This window comes from Haemorhous mexicanus, chromosome 3 (assembly GCF_027477595.1).
Source record: "Haemorhous mexicanus isolate bHaeMex1 chromosome 3, bHaeMex1.pri, whole genome shotgun sequence".
NCBI classification, from domain to species: Eukaryota; Metazoa; Chordata; class Aves; order Passeriformes; family Fringillidae; genus Haemorhous; species Haemorhous mexicanus.
The window spans coordinates 66371809-66378451 of NC_082343.1; positions in this window are offsets into that span (position 1 = coordinate 66371809).

A 6643-nucleotide genomic window follows, 5' to 3' on the forward strand; every position below is an offset into this window, starting at 1 on the left:
AGTTTGTACAGAATGGCTTTCTATGAAGTATTTTCTTACTCTCAGTGTGAGGAAGGGTATTTCTACTTAACATCCATAGGACAGTGCTATAAAAACCATCATGTGTATGAGACCAGTACCCCCAGCTCCTGACCCTACCCTATGGTTGGCATAACCAATGCTATTCTATAAGCAACTGCTCTCTGTAACCAAGTAGGTTATGTATTTATTCACGTTCCCTCATTATCAGGCCCTGAAGGTCCTGTGAACCAAGCAGACAAACCAAGAGATTTCTTCTTCCCCTCCCAACACGCCTCAAGGTTGCTGGGCGCCAGGATAATTATTCCCTTGCCTGCCAGTCCTGGAGGCCGCAGGCACCCAGCCAGGGAGGTGCTGTTGTTGACCCTGAGGGAAGCCTAACAGCACACAGAGCTGTAATTAAAAGTTAGGTTGCATTATAAATGCTGTATTAGGCTACTTCTAAATTGGACTACCTTCGTTCTGCTTCTAGGAATCCAGTGCCATTCTAGCAATAAACTCTTTGATATACTAATTATAATAGGTTGCTAAGAAAATAAAGCTTTAATTGTTACTACAGGTTATCATCATTCTGCCTAAGATCCCTAAAAGGACCTGTCTGTCCCCTTAGCATTGGGTAACACAGGTATAGATATCTCAGGACTGAACACATGTGTGTATGCCGTATGTGTGTGTGTATATATATATATAATATATATATATATATATATATATATATATATATACACAAACACCGAGCAGTGGGAATGCCCAGTTCTTAATGAAGTCCTCTCTGCCTGGATCAGACACCTTTCTTTCAGACCCAAGGGGACCACAAACCAATCACATCCTGTACAACATGCATGTTCTACAAGTTCAGCACCTTGCCCCAAATGCGAGCATAGAAAGTGAACAAAGTGTTCCATACTATCAGCCTCAGAAGTTACCAAGGTCCTTGTTTCTACTATAGCCCAGCCAGCTCAGTTCCCCTGGAAAATACTGTTTTTACTATCAGTGTAGAATAAAACAAAGGATAACAAGACTTTCCTCTCTTCTCCAAAAGATGCAGGAACACTCTGGAAAAGCTGCTGTCACCTCAGTAATGCACCAGTCCTCATCCTGCTCCAAGCTGCCAAATCAGTTATGGCAACAGCTGAGCTTTCCAGATTTAGGGAGTGTTAGTTGTAGGACTCCAGTTTCTGACTCATCCTCACTGACAGGACAGCTGGAGAGGTTAAAGGCATCTGACAAAGGCATTTTGAGTCACCCCACTATCTAAAGGATAAAATCAGTATGATTTGAATCAAGAGTCTAACCCTTTAAATACTCATTTGAGATAACTCATGTAAGCCATCATTGCTATACTTATTAACTAGCACAAAAAAGAAGAAAAGGCTGCATCATAGAAGAAAATAATATCAAATCAGTGAAGTAGGTGGACTTGCTTTTTAAAAACAGCTTGGTTAACTCACCAAGATTTTGATACTGACATGCCAGATGTGACATATTATGCACATGTATTTAAGCCTTATTTTCCTGAGCATTCTTACAGAGAAGATCCAAATGTGGATGCAATTTTCATATGAGTGTTGAAGAGTCCCAACATAGTATCTGCTGTGGTGATCCAGATGAAGTAGCATCAGTTCTGCTTGTTCCTTCTTTCTTGATGTAATCTAGGTTTGTGCCAGTGACATGGTGCTCTGCTCATCCCTGAGTGGCTGTTGATGAGAACAATACCAGTGCAAAGCTGTTTATACTGACTCAAACATATACAGAATTCTTATTTCAAAACCTTTTCTACCATGAGGGGAAAGGAACTGTTAGAAGACACTGATACTAAATACATAAGTATTACTACATACAAGACTGTATGCATATGCAGCTCTATTTAGATAGTGGTCTGGATCTGGTAAAGAATACAGAGATATTGCATTGAATCAATTACTCAAGACTTTTTTTTAAAGCCATGCATAGGCATTGTCAGACAACACAAATTTAACTCTACAATGTTACTGAATTAAGCACGTCATACACTGACAACAAAAGTTTTTGGTTTTTTTTTTTTAAGGAAGAATAAAATGTTTTGTTGCTGCATAAACAAGTAAAGGACCAGCTATACTTTAAAGATATATGGCAAGAGTCAGAAGCTGACACACACTGTATATGCCTGGCCAGTTCTGTGTACTATTTTATCTCTTTTCTAAAGGGAAAGCTTCCTAGGGCAAGCTGTCAGAGCATTGGTAAAAATGGAAAGAGCCATTACATCTAGCCCTACCACCTGTTTTCTTTTTCCACTGTGGGATCACAAGATCTATGACTCTTGCTTAAAAGCAGTTTAAGTTCAAGGCTCCACCAGTGGAAGCCTTACTTGTGAAGTATGTTTAGAAATCCTAGGGAGCCTGCTGCAAAATCTGCAGTTTGTGAACTATAGGCTACTGTAAGTTTGCTAGTATTTTTAGATCAATAATTACTGAGGTAAAGCAAGAAGTAGCAACCTCTGCTGCTTTGTAAATATACAGTGCTTTATATCACAACATCCCAAAATAATGATGTTGTTTTGGATGAAGATTACCAAGTGAAAATCACCCACCTCTCAGAAAATATAACTTGCTAGCTGAACAGGAATATATCCTCTTTTAGGCTCCTAGTGTCTTGGAAAACACATTCAGATTCTCCCCAAGTCTGAGACATTTCACACTGCCTGTCCTAATCACAAATAAACTTTTCCTCTTTGCTTTCCACAAACCACAAGTCATTTTACCAGGAAAAAAAAATCCCCAAAGATATTATCAACAACTGTCACAAATGCTGATTTTAGATTAAAAGTTTCCAAATAAGATTTTTATTAAAAATAGAGGTTGGTTGATTTTGTAGTAGCAGTGGAATAGTGGAATGTGTTTAGGCAAAAATGAATCACAAAATTTTGTTTGATTTTTATTGTTAATGTCTTCACACAACAGTGTCTTAGCATCATCATTTGATGTACTCTAAAACATTTATAGGCAGATGAACTATAAGGAATGTGACCAAGGAAAGCCAGCTCATGTTGTAGGGTGGAACAGATAGTTCTAGCATACTAAAAATAAAAAGAAAGTATTAACTCATCATGTGCTGTGCAACCCCAAATTATTTAGAAGTGTTCCAATAAAAGGTAACCATGATAAAAGTTCAGACCTACTGAAGAAAACAACCAAAAGTGACTGAAGCCAGCCACATACCTCATTGCATAAAATAAGCAGAAGTTTTAACTAAAATTTAATTTCTTTGATTTTATGCCCACACTAGGATAACATTCATCCAATCATAGCATTTTTCTTGGTAACACGATTAGTAACCATGCCAGACAGGAGTTTAAATGGAAGTGATGAGCAAATTTTGGGTTGTACACAGCCCACAGCTGTGTTTTTCTTAAATGACTGGCTTGTCTTGCCCATCAGTTATAGTAACTTCTTATTGAGTAAGTTCCATTTTAACCCCTGTGTTCATATTACTGTGCTGATGGACATTCTCTGTCAAACTGTATGAGCAAAGGTGTAAAAAAGGAGAGTTCTTCACTAAAGCAAAGGATCCTATCAGCAAGTCAAATTATATGATATCACAGAATCATGTCATTTCAACTATATGTTAATTTTCAGCATTTTTGGAAGTCACAAGCAACATGGGCACCTCAGTGTGCATACACAGTAAATAGTCAACAAACAATTTTTTTTCCCCCATAACTTTATACTGAAAATAGGAACCAGACCTGGATTATTTCTTAGAATGTTTCAGCTAATGATCTTGCAATTGGAGAGAAGTCTCAGGAGACTTAGGAAAGGTAAATCTTTTAAACAGCAAAAATGCTTCAAACCACAAGAGAGTAAACAAATTCTACTGGCTGTAGCAGGGAAGTGGGTGAAATAATTTAATGATACCACAACCTTTGTGCAAATCTTGATCTAGTTTTCACTTTGTTTACAAAGTGGTGGCTGTTTCGTATACCCTGATGTGAAATCAGTTAGACTCTGAGTTCCTCAGAGCTGACAGCAAGCTTCTCAATCTCAGCCTTCTTGAAGTGCTTCCTCATACTATTTGGGTAGCCAGCTCCAGGAGCATACAGACTGCAATCACTACATTTTCTTAAACTTTTGTTCTGTTCTCTTGGAGTCAAAACATGGCGGTCTGCCTATCAACTTATTTGGTCTTTTGATTCTAGCAAAGAAGTTAAAGCGTGGCAACAAAACAGGACACTTTTGCTTAACAGCTTCTCAACACCAGCCCACCAGAAAACATGGAGGAAAATTTATCCATGTTAAAAAGCTTCATTAAATTACCATTCTGCAAGATAACCTGACATCAGAAAAACATATGCCAAAGATTAAAACACTCTTACGCATATTCTAAAAAGGCAGCTGTAAACCAAAAGACACCCGGTTCAAATTTGTCGGATTTTGCCTGGCAGGTGTCAAGTATTACTGAGCTGTCTGAAAAAACAGCATTTGATTCAAAACAGCAAGAGCTTCATGTCTTTGTTTTATTCAAGAAGGTGTATCTCATTAGCATGTCAGATGGTAGTTCCAGAGTCCACAATGTATGTTCATTCTGGCATACCCATATGCTGAGTACTACTCAAATTCCCTTTTCAGAGCCTAACTAGAATACCTGTTCTTAACAGAGAAGATGCACTAACAACTGGCACTTGCACTCCTTTGGGTAGGGAGCCAAAAAAACCCATTCCCACTTCAGACCAGCACTGAACCCAAGCTGCCATTCTGAGGCCTTTGCTTTTGTACATGGCAGAACTCCACACTCAACAGTAAGAGCTGAAATGCATCTGTCTCATGACTCATTTGGAGCAACTGTTTGACCACAACAGCTTACAGTGACTGAACACACTGTCCTCACCACTGCCCATTTCTGCCTTAACTCCACTTACAACAGAAACAGAAAACCCAAGCAAATAAAAAACCCCAAAATTCACTTTTCATCTCATAACCTACCAAGTAAAAACAAGTAATACCCTGAGAACCAGCATGTCTGTAAGGAGAGTCTCCACAGAACCGGAAAAATGTTCACATTGCTCACACTTGTTCTGTCACCAGCAGGAACTGTTCCCAGCCTCCTTGTATCTTACTAGAACTTACAGAAGCTCTGTTTCTTGTTCTTAACTCATGGATAGAAAGGACAGGTAGGGTTATGGAGCAGCACACTATTTTTAGCTATCTCATTACTCTTTTTCAACATTCAAGCATATGTAATATCTACTGATGCTTCCCAACATGCCCTCCTGCCCCACGGAATACTCTTCCTTTCTCCTACTACTGATTTTCCCCTTTTTAGTTCAAAATAAGTTAACTCAAACCAGCTGTGATCACAAGCTCAAAAATGCTGAACCAGCTGTCATGAATCAGGGCAACTTCAGCCAGAGCTGAAGGCAAACAGGATGCAAGAAGGAAGGACATTAGTTCAACTTGGTTACAGAAAAGCTCTCTCCTCCTTGTTACACAATGCTAACCTCAAAACCAGTCTGCTTGCTTGCTTAGCTAGATCTAAAAATTCTGGTACTCTTTCCCTCCTAAAATTAAATACACAGTTCTTACTCTTTAGCCATCCTTTTCTGTGTTTGAGATGTGTCTGTTCCAACTCTTCATTGATCAAGACCACCAACTCCAGCTTTAACTTTGGTTCTGCTTCCTGTCCCATGACATTAATTTTCCAAACTCTGAAAGGAAAAGGCATCTCAGTGGTTGCTTTTAGGTAAAAAACCTCAAACAGAAACAAACAAAAAAATCCCAGCCCCAAGCTTTTCCCTGTACGAGGCTGCATTTTTCTTTGAAAGAATTAAATCTTTATTCAGTGTAAAGCAAAATAAAAATAAAATTAATAAGTGTATGGCCTTATTTAATTTATGTAGCAAGGAATTATTGAAGTTTAGCTTAGATTATACAGGGAATGTGAGGAGGAGACTGCTACAGTCACAAACAGAAATGACAGTATTGAATAGCCTCTAAAATGGCCTTGCTTCAGCACTGCTTAGGGACAACAGAGAGAGTAGATCTTTATAGAATCACAGAATCAAGTAGGTTGGAAAAGACTTTGGACATCATCAAGTCTGACCTATGACCTAATACCACCTTATCAACTAGACCATGGCACTAAGTGCCATATCCATTCTTTTCTTGAACAGCTTCAGGGACGGTGACTCTACCCCCTCCCTGGCAGCCCATTTCAGTAATAGATTTGCTTGAAGTGTAGGTATTACACAGCGTATGAGGGCTTTGAACTTCAGTCGTTAATAACACAAATTAGTTGATCAACATCAACAAGGATCAAGAATGGGCTTCCTAACACTGTATTTCCAAATTCAGAAATTTGATTAATTGAATTTACCAAAATCCCTTTTTCAGAGAAAAGTAAATTTTCTGACATTTTGATCATCATCACTACATTTAACAATATAATTTTTGTCATCAGGGCTGTTTAGTGCTTTTACACGGTCCTCTCATGACTGCAGCTCTAAGGCCACCAATTAATTTTTCTGCTCTTTCAGGAGGGCATACTATTTTTATACAGTCCCTCAAAAACCCTCTCCTCTGTGAGGGCTCCAAACCCCATTTCTTTTAATATTTTAATAGTATCATTCAATATTTTAATTGTATCAGAAGTT